This window comes from Zingiber officinale, chromosome 4B (genome assembly GCF_018446385.1).
Source record: "Zingiber officinale cultivar Zhangliang chromosome 4B, Zo_v1.1, whole genome shotgun sequence".
NCBI lineage: Eukaryota > Viridiplantae > Streptophyta > Magnoliopsida > Zingiberales > Zingiberaceae > Zingiber > Zingiber officinale.
The window spans coordinates 112,170,031-112,188,608 of record NC_055993.1 but is presented as its reverse complement, the minus strand read 5'-3'; the positions used below and the strand labels follow the sequence as shown (position 1 = coordinate 112,188,608).

The 18,578-nt window shown below is 39.6% G+C and overlaps 1 non-coding gene across 1 annotated transcript; it reads left to right on the top strand.

Moving 5' to 3' along the window:
• The first annotated feature begins 3,879 nt into the window (after positions 1–3,879).
• LOC121978806 lies at positions 3,880–3,985 on the top strand. Its single transcript, XR_006111151.1, has one exon. It is a non-coding gene; the product is annotated as a small nucleolar RNA R71 (small nucleolar RNA).
• Positions 3,986–18,578: the final 14,593 nt, after the last annotated feature.

Here is an 18,578-nt window from a genome sequence, read left to right as displayed (position 1 = left end):
CAAGAGTTTTACATCAAATCTTCATTACAAATACTCCCTCCATCCTAGAACATAGAGATCTAATCCTTAGAACAAGGAAAGAAATCCGAAAACAAGAAGATTACAAACATCTTGATCCCTAAATCCAAGAAAGAAAGGGAAGAAAGGCTTATTTACAATGAAGAATGGTCTTCGGATCCAATCCTTGCTTCCGGAGTCGAAACGATGAAGATCTGCCCTTAGATCGCCGGAAAATCCCTCCAAGAAGGTGGAGGAATGCCCCAAAACTTCTTTCCCTTCAAAAGGGAGAAGATCCCCTTTCAAATCTTGAAGAAGGCCTTATATAGAAGGGGGGTTTGGGTGCCACACGGCCCCGAGACACGGCCATGTGAAGCTCACACGACCTGTGTTACTCCCTTCTCTGCCTGTCTCACACGGCCATGTGTGAGACACGGCCATGGCTTGCTTTGCCACTGCTCCCCTTGCACGGCCGTGTAGATCTACACGGCCTGCACTGCCTCCGGCTCTGGAGCTCCTGCACGGCCGTGTGGTGCACACGGCCAGGGCATTCTTGGCCTCTGAAAATGTTGCACGACCATGTAGATCTACATGGTCGTGCACTGCTTCAGCTCTGGAGGGCTTGCAAGGCCGTGTGGCGTACACGACCTGGCTCTGTTGGCTTCAAAACTTGGCACGGCAGTGTGAAACTCACACGGCCATGGCCACTCCCTTTCCTGCTGCAGCCACACGGGTGGTGATCCTCACACGGCCTGGACAACCCCCCATGGCAGGGCCGTGTGGCACACAAGGATGGTACCTTCCTCCTTTGGTTTGCTTGCAGATCTGGCCACAATCATAAATCCTTCACCAAATACGACTCCTATGTACAAAAAATGCACAAAAGTAGATCTCCGAACAAAAAGAGTAAATATGCTAAAAGTAAAGCTGGAAGTATGAAAATACATAGATAAAACATGCTCAAAACATGTGAATGTGCATCAAAAAATGCTAAACAAGTGTATACAATCTACGCACATCACACCCCCAGACTTAGACCTTTGCTTGTCCTCAAGCAAAATGTTGCAATCTAAATTCATATGTTCTACAATGCACTCATATCCCTAATGCATTTTCCTAACTCTATCAAAAAGTTTCATTAGCAAGCATGATCATGGAAATAAGTTAAGTTTGGCTCAAGCATAAGTATCTTGTGCACAGTGCAATAAGTAACTCAAAACTCTTCAAGTTTCAATCTTCATTCTAGTCAAGTCGTCATCAAATTTGAGTTCCTAATGTTTCCGGTGATAGGCACGGAACCAGTGATAGGCACTTACATGTCACACACTTGGTTCATATTTCTCAATCAACCCAAGGTCTCAAAGGCGTGCTCAATCTCAAGAGAAGCTAAGCAGTCATTTCCCTAGTAACCTAACTCAGTCTCAAAGGGGTGACTTGCTAGATTCTACTCACGACAACTACTTTTTATATCCCTTATTCACTCTTTTTTTCACACTTTTTTTTTCATAAGCATTTGCATTGTGCAAATCTTATTCACAAATGTACTTTTGGCACAAATATTGGGATATTTTGATTTTTCCAAATGAGCTTACATGATTTGAGTTTCATCCAATAACCAAAATGAAGTTTGAGAAATCACCATGGAAACCAAGTACTAAACAAACAAGATGAATCATGACTATTCCAATGATATCAACAATCCAAGCTCAAGTATAGTGAAGTGAAGGTAAGATCCTTAAGGTTAAGCCAAAACTAAAACTCATTTCGATATGATACTTAGCTTATTTCATGCTACCCAAGATAGAGAAAAGAGATACACTAAGCATACTACTAGCATCATTTAAATATCATGAATCTAGATAATGAACGTGCTAACATTTTCACTGAAAGACAAGAAAGCATATAAGTGAAGTTTGATGTTCTCAAGATGTATGCCACGGAAAATCAAAACAAAATGCAAGACATAAGCAAAAACAAAAACAAACAAAGCAATTCAAATGCATCTAATGCATCCCCCCAGACATAAACTTTTCATCGTCTCAATGAAAACTAAAAATAATGCGGACGAGATTAAAAGTAAGAGAAGTTACCAAATGACTTCTCCATCATGTAGTTGCACTCCTCCTTATCTTAGAGTCCTATGAAAGAAGATAGATAATAAAAATTCAATAGAGGATACAAGTTTATTATAACGAAAGAAATAAAACTAGAAAGAATTAAAGACATGAACGAAAACAAAGAAAATGAACTTGGGTTGCCTCCTAAGAAGCGCTTGTTTAAGGTCATTAGCTCGACCACCTCATTAGATTCATCTAAATCTCACTCTTGGAGGGGTAAAATATTTTAGAACCTTCTTACCAAGGGTTCTTATTATGGAGAGAGCTTCCAATATAGGAATTACAAAATAAAATATTGCTCTCTCCATCTTCGTCCTCTTTGAAGTTCTCTCAGGTGATCGAAGACGGTTCAGATTGAGCTTCCAATCATTAGCCCAAGTGAAATCTGCACATGCAAAGAAAGTACAAATCTCCCACAAACATATTAGATAAGATAGAGCCATAACCATATTAAGATAAGAAGAATAAGAAATAAAAACTGAATCACATCCAACAAAGTCAATGATAGGTACCTCTATAAAAATTTTCAAAAGATCACAAGAAGTACTTACCTTGCTTTGCTGAGAGATACCTGATATTTCTAAACATGTGGATGCGACTTCCTCTGAATCAAATGATGGTTCTAGCTCAGGTGTTGGTGATATCAAAGATGGTGATTCTTGAGACTCAACCATATCTACATGAGTCCCTACACATTGGTCCACAACATGCTCAATCCTTGTAACTCTTACAACATCTAAGGATTGTGTGGACAAAGGAGGTGATTCTTGAGATGCTGCTTCCACAACACAGCTCCCTACACATTATTCCATATCAACATCATCAACACAAACATCAAAAAACAAACCAACATCAATATCCTCAATAGGAGAATCAACTATAGGAGGATCAATAACTTCACTTGCAGTTTTAAGTTGATCTACCACATCACATTTATCATCTGAAAAATTAATTTCACTATAACTTCCAATAAAACCTGGAGGTAGATCTAAAAACTCGTTATCCACTGTATTATCATCACAATCCTTATCTGAAGAGTCTTCATCTTTATACACACTATGAAATCTGCACTCAACCTTACCAGTGTCATAGAATTTTTTAAAGTCACCCCCACTAACCTTTGTGGAAAAGGAACCCTTAGTGAAGGTCTTGGGAAAGGAACTTCTAATTTCCCATATTCTCTTTTATCTTGTGGAGGAGGTTCAACTTGCTTATCTAGTGTTGGTATGATCAATCATTGAGGGAAAGGTACTTGTGGCATTTGGGAACCTCCTGGAATAATGGAACTAAGTTCATGTGATCTTCTATTGTTCTTCTCTTCAATTCTAAACATGTCCTTTTTCAGAAGTTCTTCATGATTCTTGCCACTTCTCAACTTAAGATCATCATCATTTACACTAGATTTTTTTTGTGAAGGAGGAAGGTCTTCTTTGAACCATTTGAAACTATGCTATTAATCTTTTCCCCCAAATGTTTGAACTCCTCATTCTGTGACTTGTGAACTTCAACTTTCTTGGATGGTTGAGCTGCATTTTGTTTGACAGACTCTCTTACATTTATGGCTTGCACTTCTTGAATTTTTTAGGGAGATTCCATCCAACTTTTGTTCGACCATTCATGGAGGTTCAATGTCACTTGATCAATTAACATATATGCTTCATCTACACTCTTATCCATAAAAGAACCTCCAGCTGATGAATCTAACAAACACTTATCTGAGAAAAAAATTCTCCTATAAAATATGTGCAGGGTCAGCCATTTTTCTAAACCATGATGAGGGCACTGTCTTTGAAAACTCTTAAATCTATCCCATGCTTTAAATAATGATTCTCCATATGTCTGAACAAAATTTGTTATGCAATTCTTCATATACACTGTTCTGCTTGGAGGGAAGAAATGATGAAGAAATTGCTTCTCCAATTGCTCCCAACTTGTGATACTTTGAGGATGGAGAGAATATAACCAAGTCCTTGCTTTATCCTTGATACTAAAAGGAAATGCCATCAATCGAACTCCATCTGCTGACACTCCTTCACATTTCACTATATCACAAATCTCTAAAAATGTTTCAAGATGCAGATAAGGACTTTCTGATACTTCTCCTCCAAATTTATGATCTTGTATTATGAAAATTAACTCTGGGTCTAGTTGGAATGTCACGCCCCGGAGGAGTCCCTGTCCGAAGAAATTTCGGCAGCATCTCCCCTATAAGGCGGACAATCTGATTCTACATCACCCTCTGGGCCACATATACCTCGGCCAACACGGCCGGAAACAATAACAGATAATAAAACAGTATATATATCCATCACCACGTAGTTAATAATAAATAAACTGTAACAGGAAATATATGACTCAAAAACAACCCTACTCAACTACACCCATAAAGCTCAAATCCGACGATAAGATCAACTTACCTCTTCTGCCGTCTAGGCAGGCACGTAGTAAAACAAATCCAAATTCAAACCCATCGATAAGTAAAACAATCCATACACAAGATCCAAGTATCAAAACGTAACAAGTCCAAATACAATCTAATAAAGAAAACCATAAGATCCACGCTCGTCCTCGTGGACTGCAGGGGACTAACGACTGGAAATCTCTCCTGACAGCATCAACCTGAAATAACAACGGAGGCGGGGGTGAGTCCAACGCTCAGCGAGTAACAACTGATATACATAGTAAGGAAATAACATCTAGCACTAATCATGCGTACAGTCTCCTGACGTAATAAAGGTAAATGCAAACTGAAATAAACAGGAGAATACTGTTCTAACCAGGACCTGGTACCAGGAATAACAGTCCGAGAGGTATAGAAATCCTGTATGTATGTCAAGCATGGGCATCCAACCAATATACAGCAAATAAATGCAGCAAACACAATCACAAGAAATAAATGCATCAATGCGTATGATGCCAATGATGCGTCCTGGTCACCCCTGACGCCAGTCAACCATCTCACACACAATGGTGAGACCGAGTAGGTAGGGCTGTGACAACCGTGCACTCTGTCGTCACTGCTCCTGATGAGTGACCGAGCGGACGGGATGCTGTCGGAGTACACCTATCCTCCTACCCCAAATCATAAATGGGGGAGCGCAATGCTCTCATCTCCCGGTACACGACGATGGGGAGGAATCTCTGCCGGCTACCACGCTGCGTCGCACTACCCATGAGCGGACCAACGGAGCCAAACAAAGTCCCTGCTGCAACACACTCTGCCTGAATCGACCACTAACCCATGAGTGGTGGTGTGTGCAGATCCATGTAACTGACGATGTGCTCAACAATAATGGAGCGGACTATCGCACAGCATGCAATCATGCGAATGGTGCAAGGCACTAACCATGGGAATATCCTGAGCTAATCCATATATATATAGAAGGTGCACCATAGGTCAATGAATCAAATCAAAGGTACACAGATCAGATAAGGTATACAACCTAGGTCCTGAACATGGTGAAGCATGGTATATCACTACCCCTATAAGCATGTATAAGCAGGTAAGGAATAACATGAGATGCAAAACAAGTATCAACCAAGCATGTAACAAGTATCGGGTAGTGACTAACCGAAACAGATAAGAAACATAATTATTATAATTTGTTAAATTCACTACTATGCATATCAAACAACATAAATGTTAGAGTGTATACTGAAAGCCTAAGCTTTTGTAAACATTTATTTTAAATAAAGAATCACATTTGGTCAAATCATCTACATTTGTTGTAGTTGTTCAATTAATTTATATTGTAGATAACATAGTATGTGGTGTCACATACAGAAGGTGATGTTATCAGTACCTTATAAATTATAAACAGTAGCTCACGACCAAAAATGGAAAGGAACAAGCCATTGGAAGTTCATAGTGTAATTAGGTATTAGTTTATCTTAACTATATAATTACACTAGTACACTTAGAGTGTATTGAGTAGGACCATCAGAGGTCATTTTCTTTTATACTAACTTTATAAAGGAACAAAGACCTCAGTTATTATGGAAGTATGTGATCTTAATCCTAATATAATAACAAGCACATATATTTGATATTTATTTCTTTAATTTATCAATGGGTGAGATTTAGTTCGATGAATCAATAAGCCCGATAAGTTGGAAAATGATATCACTTATAGTGTGTGTTGTTGATTATAGAAGGAAACTGTGTCCTAGTAATCTAGGTTGATAATGTCCCCAAGATGAGCTCATAAAGATTGTCATGTTAAACACTGCAGGTGGACTTAGTCCGACATGACGATAAGGTTGAGTGGTACTATTCTTGGATTAAGATATTAATTAAATGAGTTGTCAGTAACTCACTTAATTAGTGGACATTTGACATCTTAAACACAGGGAGACTAACACACTCATAATAAGAAGGAGCCCAAAAATGTAATTTGGGATTGGTGCGGTAGTTCAATAATAGTTCTCTAGTGGAATGAATTATTATTGATAAAATTAAGTTGTGTGTTCGGGGCGAACACGGGATGCTTAATTTTATCGGGAGACCAAAACCAATTCCTCCTCTCGGTCCCTATCGTAGCCTCTTATTTATAGAGTACTATACCCACCTATACCCACCTTCTATACCCACCTAAAGGGGGCCGACCAAGCTAGCTTGGGAATCAAGCTAGGGTCGGCCTAAGCATGGTTTATGGGTGGTCGGCCCTAGCTTGAACCCAAGCTAGAGGGGGTCGACCCTAATGAAATTAAAAAGAATTTTAATTTTAAAATTTTCTTATGTGGAAGATATAATTTATTGGAGAGAATTAAAATTAAAATATCTCTTCTACAAAAGATTAAGAAAAGAGATTAGATCTCTTTCCTTATTTGTAGATAGGAAAGATATTTTATTTTTTCTCTTTGTAAATTATTCACATGTTAAAAATTAAAATTATAGAAATATCTTTTTATCAACCATGAAGAGATTTTAAAGTGAAATTTCATTTTTTAAAAAAATATCCGAAGACAAATAAGGAATTTTTAATTGTTGATTGAAGATTGTCTTATTTGCTCTCCATGAGGTGGCCGACCATTATTCAATTAATTTGGAAATTTTATTTAATTTTTCTTAATTAATTTTTGTCAAGGAAAGTTAAGGAAATTTTATTATAATTAAATTTTCTTATTTACCAAAGCTAAGGAATATAAAAGAGGGGGTTGGGGTGCCTTCATGAGAAACAACCTCTATTATTCTCTCCCTCTTTTCCTTAGTGTTGTGGCCAGCCAACCTCTTTCCTTCTCTTCCTCTTTGTGGTGGCCGAAACTCTTCCATTGCTTGGAGCTTTTGTGGTGGTCGGATACTACTTGGAGAAGAAGGAGAAGAAGGAGAGAAAGCTTGCATCCCTTGGAGTTTTGGTTGGTGTTTTCTCTTCATCCTTGGTGAAGCTCTTGTTTTGGCCGAACCTAGCAAGGAGGAGAAGAAGGTGTGTTGGTGGTTTCTCATCTCGGAAGATCGTTTCTCACACAACGTCCGAGGTTAGAAGAGGAATACGGTAGAAGATCAAGAGGTCTTTCTAAAAGGTATAACTACTATTTTTCCTTTCCGCATCATACTAGTTATTTTTGGAAATAATACTAAATACAAGAGGCATACGATTCTAGTGTTTCGAATTTGTTTTCGATATAGTGTTCTTTTGTTTTTCTTTTCCTTGTGATTTGATTGTTCTTTTCGGTTGACCTAAAGTTATTTTAGGAAATTAAATATTAGCTTTCCTTAAAAGGTTTTGTCTAGTCGGTGGTGGTTGCTCCCATATTCAAGAAGGCCATGTGCCTCGCCACGTCAGTACTGGGAACCAATTTTGGAAATTAATATTTAATGAAATTCATAACTTAGGTGATTTGGATCAAACGTGTTAAGTTCCGCAGGAGATCCAAGTCAAAACCTAAAAGAACAAATAGATTAAGTTTTGGATCAAACGTGTTAAGTTCCGCAGGCGATCCAAAATTTAATTTAAAAGAACACATGGTAGCTAGGAAAAGGTTCAGACCTTTGTACAAAATTTTTGTACAGTGGAACCTTTAGGTGTTCCGAGTAGCAACTAACAATTGGTATCAGAGCTAGGGTTTTGCCTCTGTGTATTTGGTATTAGTTTAATTATGCACATGTCATACATAATTTAGGCAGGTTAATAGTAGGATGTGCTAACTTTGTGGATGCAGGATCCAACTATTATGGCTTATAGTTTTTTTATGTGTGTGATTGGACCCTTGGACATATCAAGGGTAATTATATGTGTGTGCATGATTGTATTATAAAATACAGCAAGAGCTGTATTTAGTTTTATTAGAATTTTATTTTTGATCTAGGTACATGTACATTCCTTTTATGGAATATAGGATCGATGGATGTAAATTTTTATTTTATGTTCGATCTAGTTTACATGTACATTCCTTCGAGGAATATAGGATCGGAAAATGTAAAATTCTATTTATGTCGCGGATCGAATCTTGCAAGGCGTGGAACCTTTTTGAGGACCAGAGGCGCAGTGGAACAAGGAGCAAGATGAATGCGACAACTAGACCCGGTGGCGGTGGCCAAAGATGGCAGCAGCTAGGGTTGGCGACACACGGAGGACAACAATAGATAAAAGCCATAATAGTTGAAAATTAGTTTTTCATTTATTGCTTTTATATTGTGCTGTGTGTGTATGTTAGTATACAAGTCTAGTAGGCTAGCATAGTTAAAATTCCTCATTTATAAATAACTAAGTGGGAGAGGGATTTTAAATAAATTCCACGGTCTCCATTACTGGTTTGTAAGTTATGCAAACAAGCTTGCGCGTTGGCTCTGAGTGCCTTCCTCCATATCGGATGAGCTTGTTTGTGGATCACTAGAACAAACTTCCATTTTGGATGACTATAGGAAGTTAATTAAGAGCGTGTGATCTTCCCCATCGGAAGGGGCACAATCTTATTAATGGACTTAGTGTCAAGTAGTGGTATTCACTTAGGCACGTTTAATAGTATCCTCCCCATCGGAGTCACTGCTATTATTCGTGTGACCAAAGGATACCAACTATTAATTTTATTTGTCAAAAAGTTAGGTTGACAAGATAATAAAATTAATGGGTTAAACCCTCCTTTTACAAATGCTGAATTTGTATACGTCCACACTATCGTGGCATACAAAATTCACGGTGTTTTGAGGCGTTGGTTAATTTAAAATAGTATTGTTTGAGGAATCAATATTATTCTAAATTTAGAGTTCTGACCAAAAGTTATTTGTGATTCTTAGGATGACTTTCAACCCACTGTCCATCATACTACAACAGAATAGACTTACTGGTCCTAATTACATAGATTGGAAAAGGAACCTGGACATTGTTCTTACTGCTGAAAGCTATAAGTTTGTACTGACTGAACCTTGTCCTGATGCACTCACTGGGGAATCTACCCAAGAGGAGATTGAATATCATAGGAAATGGGTAAAAGCAGATGAGATGGCGCGGTGTTACATTTTGGCTTCAATGTCAAATGTATTGCAACATCAGCATCAAGATTTACCAACAGCCTATGATATTATGAACAATCTCAAGGAACTCTTTGGTCATCAGGATCGGGCTTCTAGGCAAGAAGCCATGAGAAAGATAATGACAACCACCATGCAAGAGGGTACTCCTGTGAGGGATCATATCCTAAAGATGATGGCATATCTGAACGAAATACAGATCCTTGGAGGAGAAATTGATGGGGAAACCCAGATCGATATGATCCTCCAAACACTACCTAGAAGTTTTGAGCAATTCCGCCTGAAGTACAATATGAACAAAAGGGTATATTCATTGGCGGAACTACTGACAAAACTTCAAGCAGCAGAAGGATTGTTTCGTCACAATTCTCATATTCACTATGCTGAAAATGGTTCTACTTCTAAACCGAAAGGAAAGAAGAAGAAGAAACAAGTAGGTTCAGCAAAGAAAGTGAATAAATCTCAGAGTACAGGACCTAAAGCTGGAGTGAAGAAGCCGAAGGGCAAGTGCTTCATCTGCAAGCAGTCAGGGCATTGGAAGGTGGACTGTCCTCGTAAGAATCAGAACAACAAAGGTATATCTCATGCTCTAGTTGTTGAAACATGTTTAGCAGTGTTATCTACCAGCACCTGGTGTGTAGATACGGGAGCCACTGATCATGTCTGCAATTCCTTGCAGGGGTTCCAGGAAACCCGACGACTATCTGAAGGAGAGATTACCGTCTACATGGGCAATGCTACTAAGGTGGCGGTTGTTGCAGTGGGAGATGTCTACTTATCTTTTAATAGAAATAGAAATTTGGTTTTAAGAAATTATCTTTATGTACCCAGTTTTAGAAAGAATTTAATTTCAGTTTCTAAACTATTTTTGGATGGATATTTAGTTTCATTTAGTAACGACGTAGTTATTAAGAGAAATAAAGTGATTATCTGTTCTGGTGCATTAGTTGGCAATTTGTATACTTTAAATCCAATTTCTCCCACAAAGCAATACAAGGAAATTTATAACTCATCTTCTAACTCTAATAAGAGAAAAGAACCTTCGGAAATGAACCAAGCATATCTTTGGCATCTAAGGCTTGGTCATATTAACTCAAGTAGGATTCAGAGGCTTATAGCCGATGGACTTTTGGGTTCATTAGAGTTGGAAAATTTTCCAACTTGTGAATCTTTCTTGGAAGGTAAAATGACCAAGAGGCCTTTTAAGGCCAAGGGGTATAGAGCCAAAGAAGTGTTAGAATTGGTTCACTCTGATTTGTGTGGTCCTATGTCTGTCCAGGCAAGAGGAGGTTTTGAATATTTTGTCTCTTTTATAGACGATTATTCAAGATATGGATACATTTACCTAATGCGCCGCAAGTCTGAGTGCTTTGATAAGTTCAAAGAGTACAAGGCTGATGTGGAGAAACGACTAGGTAAAAGTATCAAGACACTACGGTCTGATCGTGGTGGCGAATACCTCTTAGGAGAGTTTAGTAATTACATATCAGAGGCCGGGATTCAATCCCAACTGTCCGCACCTGGTACACCCCAACAGAATGGTGTGGCAGAACGAAGGAATAAGACTCTTATGGAAATGGTTAGATCGATGATGAGTTATTCAGAATTACCAAATTCGTTTTGAGGATACGCTCTGGAAATAGCAGTGTATATTCTGAACTTAGTACCTTCTAAATCAGTTTCTTCTACTCCCACAGAATTGTGGAATGGGCGAAAGCCTAGTCTAAGACATATTCGGATTTGGGGTAGTCCTGTACATGTGCTGAAACCAGATGCTGATAAGTTAGAATCTTGTACAGAAGTTCGTGTGTTTGTGGAGTATCCCAGAGGAACGAAAGGTGGTTTATTTTATAGTCCTAAAGACCAGAAGGTCATTGTTAGCACCAATGCCCAGTTTTTAGAAGAGAACTATATAATGGATCACAAGCCCAGTAGCAAAGTTGTTTTAGAAGAACTAAGAGAGGACACGTCTACCTTAGTACCAACAGTACAAGATGAAGTACCACAAGAGACTGCAACACGTGTCACACATGATACACAACCACAGACTGTGCCTCGTCGTAGTGGGAGGGTTGTTAGGCAGCCTGAAAGATTCATGTTTTTGGGAGAGTCTTCGGACTTGATCCCGGGTAAACATGAACCTGATCCCCGAACATATGACGAAGCACTCCAAGATATAGATGCAGCATCTTGGCAAAAGGCAATGAATTCTGAAATAGAGTCTACGTACTCTAATAAGGTCTGGGAGCTCGTAGAACCACCTGATGGTGTAAAAGCCGTTGGATGCAAGTGGATCTACAAAAGGAAAAGAGGGACAGACGGGAAGGTAGAAACCTTCAAAGCTAGGCTTGTTGCGAAAGGGTACACTCAGAAAGAGGGAATAGATTATGAGGAGACTTTTTCACCGGTAGCCATGCTTAAGTCTATCCGGATACTCTTATCCATTGCTACTCGTATGGATTATGAGATTTGGCAAATGGATGTCAAGACAGCTTTCCTTAATGGAAGTCTTGAAGAGAACATCCATATGAAGCAACCAGAAGGGTTTATTGAAAAAGGCAAAGAGCATCTAGTGTGCAAGCTCAATCGGTCCATTTATGGACTGAAGCAAGCTTCAAGGTCTTGGAACATCCGATTTAATGAAGTAATCCAGTCATATGGATTTATTCAGTGTCCGGATGAGTCTTGTGTATACAAGAAGTGTAACGGAAACGTGGTGGTATTTCTTGTACTATACGTAGATGATATTTTGTTAATTGGCAACAATGTCAGGGTATTATCAGACGTAAGGGTATGGTTGTCCAAACAATTTGATATGAAGGACTTAGGAGATTGTGCACACATTTTTGGGATCAAAGTTATAAGGGATCGCAAGAAAAGAGTGTTGTGTCTGTCCCAAGCTTCATATATAGATACAATCCTTGCTCGTTTTAGCATGCAGGATTCCAAGAAAGGTTTCTTACCTTTTAGGAATGGAGTAGCTCTATCTAAAGAGATGTCTCCGAAGACATCAAAGGAGATAGAGGACATGAAAGTAGTTCCTTATGCTTCGGCTGTAGGAAGCCTAATGTATGCAATGCTATGTACGAGACCTGATATCTGTTTTGCCGTGGGCATGGTTAGCAGATATCAGAGTAACCCTGGACAAGGACATTGGACTGCGGTAAAACATATATTAAAGTACCTGAGAAGGACTAGAGATTATATGCTAATTTACCAAGCAGACGATTTGCTCCCTGTGGGTTACACGGATTCAGATTTCCAATCAGATAGGGACAACAGTAAGTCTACATCAGGCTATGTGTTTACTTTAGGAGGTGGAGCCATTGCATGGAGGAGTGTTAAGCAGAAATGCGTTTCGGACTCAACCATGGAAGCTGAGTATGTAGCAGCTTCTAAGGCGGCTAAAGAAGCAGTATGGCTCAGGAACTTTCTAATGGACTTAGATGTGATTCCTGGTTTGCCCAAAATCATCACAATTTATTGTGATAATAGCAGTGCAGTTACAAACTCGAAGGAACCACGAGCCCATAAGGCAAGTAAACATATAGAGCGCAAGTACCACCTGATATGAGATATCGTGAAGCGAGGAGAAGTTGTCATCGCCAAGATTGCATCAGCAGATAACCTGGCAGATCCTTTCACTAAGGCCCTTCCAGCAAAAGCTTTCGATCGGCATGTGGAGGGAATGAGAATCAGATGTATGGTAGAAGATATGGCAGCTTAGTCATTAGTAAAAGTGGGAGATTGTTAGAGTGTATACTGAAAGCCTAAGCTTTTGTAAACATTTATTTTGAATAAAGAATCACATTTGGTCAAATCATCTACATTTGTTGTAGTTGTTCAATTAATTTATATTGTAGATAACATAGTATGTGGTGTCACATACAGAAGGTGATGTTATCAGTACTTTATAAATTATAAACAGTAGCTCACGACCAAAAATGGAAAGGAACAAGCCATTGGAAGGTCATAGTGTAATTAGGTATTAGTTTATCTTAACTATATAATTATACTAGCACACTTAGAGTGTATTGAGTAGGATCATCAGAGGTCGTTTTCTTTTATACTGACTTTATAAAGGAACAAAGACCTCAGTTATTATGGAAGTGTGTACTCTTAATCCTAATATAATAACAAGCACATATATTTGATATTTATTTCTTTAATTTATCAATGGGTGAGATTTAGTTCGATGAATCAATAAGCTCGATAAGTTGGGAAATGATATCACTTATAGTGTGTGTTGTTGATTATAGAAGGAAACTGTGTCCTAGTAATCTAGGTTGATAATGTCCCCAAGATGAGCTCATAAAGATTGTCATGTTAAACACTGCAGGTGGACTTAGTCCGACATGACGATAAGGTTGAGTGGTACTATTCTTGGATTAAGATATTAATTAAATGAGTTGTCAGTAACTCACTTAATTAGTGGACATTTGACATCTTAAACACAGGGAGACTAACACACTCATAATAAGAAGGAGCCCAAAAATGTAATTTGGGATTGGTGCGGTAGTTCAATAATAGTTCTCTAGTGGAATGAATTATTATTGATAAAATTAAGTTGTGTGTTCGGGGCGAACACGGGATGCTTAATTTTATCGGGAGACCAAAACCAATTCCTCCTCTCGGTCCCTATCGTAGCCTCTTATTTATAGAGTACTATACCCACCAATACCCACCTTCTATACCCACCTAAAGGGGGCCGACCAAGCTAGCTTGGGAATCAAGCTAGGGTCGGCCTAAGCATGGTTTATGGGTGGTCGGCCCTAGCTTGAACCCAAGCTAGAGGGGGTCGACCCTAATGAAATTAAAAAGAATTTTAATTTTAAAATTTTCTTATGTGGAAGATATAATTTATTGGAGAGAATTAAAATTAAAATATCTCTTCTACAAAAAATTAAGAAAAGAGATTAGATCTCTTTCCTTATTTGTAGATAGGAAAGATATTTTATTTTTTCTCTTTGTAAATTATTCACATGTTAAAAATTAAAATTATAGAAATTTCTTTTTTTCAACCATGAAGGGATTTTAAAGGGAAATTTTATATTTTAAAAAAAAATCCGAAGACAAATAAGGAATTTTTAATTGTTGATTGAAGATTGTCTTATTTGCTCTCCATGAGGTGGCCGACCATTATACAATTAATTAGGAAATTTTATTTAATTTTTCTTAATTAATTGTTGTCAAGGAAAGTTAAGGAAATTTTATTATAATTAAATTTCCTTATTTACCAAAGCTAAGGAATATAGAAGAGGGGGTTGGGGTGCCTTCATGAGAAACAACCTCTATTATTCTCTCCCGCTTTTCCTTGGTGTTGTGGCCGGCCAACCTCTTTCCTTCTCTTCCTTTTTGTGGTGGCCGAAACTCTTCCATTGCTTGGAGCTTTTGTGGTGGCCGGATAGTACTTGGAGAAGAAGAAGAAGAAGGAGAGAAAGCTTGCATCCCTTGGAGTTTTGGTTGGTGTTTTCTCTTCATCCTTGGTGAAGCTCTTGTTTTGGCCGAACCTAGCAAGGAGGAGAAGAAGGTGTGTTGGTGGTTTCTCATCTCGGAAGATCGTTGCCCACACAACGTCCGAGGTTAGAAGAGGAATATGGTAGAAGATCAAGAGGTCTTTCTAAAAGATATAACTAGTATTTTTCCTTTCCGCATCATACTAGTTATTTTTGGAAATAATACTAAATACAAGAGGCATACGATTCTAGTGTTTCGAATTTGTTTTCGATATAGTATTCTTTTGTTTTTCTTTTCCTTGTGATTTGATTGTTCTTTTCGGTTGACCTAAAGTTATTTTAGGAAATTAAATATTAGCTTTCCTTAAAAGGTTTTGTCTAGTCGGTGGTGGTTGCTCCCATATCCAAGAAGGCCATGTGCCTCGCCATGTCAGTACTGGGAACCAATTTTGAAAATTAATATTCAATGAAATTAATAACTTAGGTGATTTGGATCAAACGTGTTAAGTTCCGCAGGAGATCCAGGTCAAAACCAAAAGAACAAATAGATTAAGTTTTGGATCAAACGTGTTAAGTTCCGCAAGCGATCCAAAATTTAATTTAAAAGAACACATGGTAGCTAGGAAAAGGTTCAGACCTTTGTACAAAATTTTTGTACAGTGGAACCTTTAGGTTTTTCGAGTAGCAACCAATAATAAAGTCAGAAGTACCCGCCTCCAAACGAAAAGTCCAAATCTGGTAATCGAGATACTCGTCTCGCGTCAAAATCCTGTGATATCAAACATAATGTCTAGTTTAGCTAATTCTATCATACCACAATTAGCCAAACTAAATTCTAATCCAATTTAAGAAATTCTAAATTGGATCCAACTAATCCATCCAACATAATTAATGAATCCTAATCAACACATAACAATCTATTTCTTAATTCCAACTCATACCTAATTCAACATATACATGATCAACAGCACAAATCAAATCCCTATGTCATACCTTAAAATCTATAGTCGTTCCTACTGCTGGATATACCCGTTGTCGGAGAGTCGTTGCCGGAAACTGTGAATAGTTGCTGCAGAGAACACACAATCACTGTACCACAGGGATTAACCCATCATTCCAGCACAAAAATGAAAATCCAAATACCCAATAAACCTTACCTACTCGATACCTTCTTGTTTTCTCTCTGCCGGCGACTGGTGGCGAAGAAAGAAGACCCACAGTGGAGTTAAGGCATGAAAGTGAGCAGGGGGAAGGCACTCTGCACTATGGCTCGCGGCGAGAAGGAAGACTAGGGCACTGTGGTCGGCTGCCGGCGCTAGGGCATAGTAAGGACAGCAACAAAATGGCCGCCGGAGAGAGATGTAACCGTGGCCGTCGGCTTCCGGCTAGGGCACGCGGCTGGAGGCGAGGGCAGAGGGTGTCGGAGGAGAGGAAATCGCGATTGGTGCTAGGCGACGGCGTCGGGAGTGGAGAGGAAAAAGAGGGAAATCGGCTCGGCCGATTAGGGCACGGCTTGCGGTCGGCGAGGAAAACGCGAGGAAGGAGGATCACGCGAGGAGACCGACGTGAAGAGTTTTAGGGCACAGTGAAGAGGAGTCAGCGAGAAGAAGGATCAGAGAAGAGGTGGTGCACGACTTTTGTTCGGACGAGGAGGTAACCGCCGCGTGTGGCGCCGGTTAGGGCAAGCCGTCGGGCGCGCGGGGGAGAAAGAAGACAACGGCGTGAGAAGAGGAAAAATAAGTAAATTAATAAAAATAAACATTCCCTCTTTAAAATAGGGTAGCCCAAACAGGCTTTCCCGGGGCCCTGTTTTTATCCCCGTAAACTCGTTCATTCGAGCTCCGAAAAATTCCCGAAAGATTTATAAAAATTCTGAAAAATTCCATTATTAATATTCGCCTATTTTTGGTATTTTACATTCTCCCCCACTAATAAAAATTTGGTACCCAAATTTCGTTATCTACCATCAGCAAATACTAACAACATATAAAGAGTACAAAATGCTGAACGATAAATTAAATCACATACCTCAAGTGAAAAGATGGGGGTATCAAGCTCGGATCAAAAATAGATTACAACATTGTCAACAAGGACAATAGAAACCGATCCAAACAACCTAGGTATACCGAAATCATCGAGTCCATGAAAAATATCTTGGGCTTTGTAAGCCTAAATGGTAAAACCTAGAACTCATAATGCTCGTACAACAGACATACTCAACTATAAGATCCTCGACAACAAGTCTGAAATCTGATCACTAGCTACAAATCACTAGAGAAATAGATCATCGAATGTGAGAGCAACGCTCCATCACAAGAAATACTACATATGTGGGAGCAACGCTCTACCACCATCAATGCAACCTATATGGGAGCAGCGCTCCTCTACGAGCAATCTACAATATGTGGGAGCAACGCTCCACCACAACAATCCATAACATGTGAGAGCAATGCTCCACCACAACAATCCATAAATACCGCTAGAGCATTGGTAAGCCCAAATGGCATTACCAAAAACTCATAATGGCCGGAATGTGACCACCCTCATCTAGCAATCAACAGTGGCATGATATGCGGACAAACAATCTATGCCAAGAATAATATCAAGGTCGACCATTTCCAATACTAACAGATCTACCGTAAGTATCATATTGCCAAAATCTAACGGACAACCTCTGACCTCCTGAGTAACGCCCAAAGTATCACCGGACGGTAGAGAGACAGTCAATCGCTGGGGTCTGCAAGTGGGTAATCTACCAATCTCCCGCATAAAAGTACGAGATATAAAAGAATGTGAGTTACCAGTATCTATCAGTATATCTGCAGATAAGGCATAAATAGAAATCGTACCGCGGAAAACAGATCCGTCGGCTCGCTGCGCATCCTCTCTGGTAATCGCATGAATACGTCCAGACTCTGGCGGAGGAGGAGGTGGTAACGCTGCCAGCGGCTGCTGCGGCTGGGCAGATGCCTGCCACTGAGGTGGTACTGGATACCGCGCCAGAGAAGTCTGAGAGGGTGGCGACTGATACTGTACCGATGGCTGGGACTACGTCTGATACTGAGTCAGATAATGAGGTCCCGGAACGGAGCTCTGGGGTACTATGGGAGTACTAGGGTACTCCTGTCTGAGCATGCCAAATGTCGCTGCTGCAGGTGAAGCTATCCCCTCCTGACGATGTGAAGATTGGGCTTTCTGCCCTCCTCGATATGCCCCCGTCTGACTAGACTGTCCCCTCTGACCCGACCCTCCGGAAGCCGTGTGCTGAGCCTTCAGCTGACAATCTCGGCGCTGGTGCCCAGGTAGTTTGCAATAAAAGCAAACTAGTTGTCCCAGAGAGCAGGCTGGGGTGATGTGATCTCTGGATCCACAACTGAAACAGCGAATGTCACTGTCGGGTCGTTTCCAGTTCTGCTGCTGTGTAGCCGGTGGCTGCTGGATCTGTCTAGATGTCTGACCCGTATGCTTCCTCTTCCTGTCCGGAAATGCTCTCTGTTGAGCTAACTCTATCATCAAGGCTTGATCCAGTGCATCTGAGTA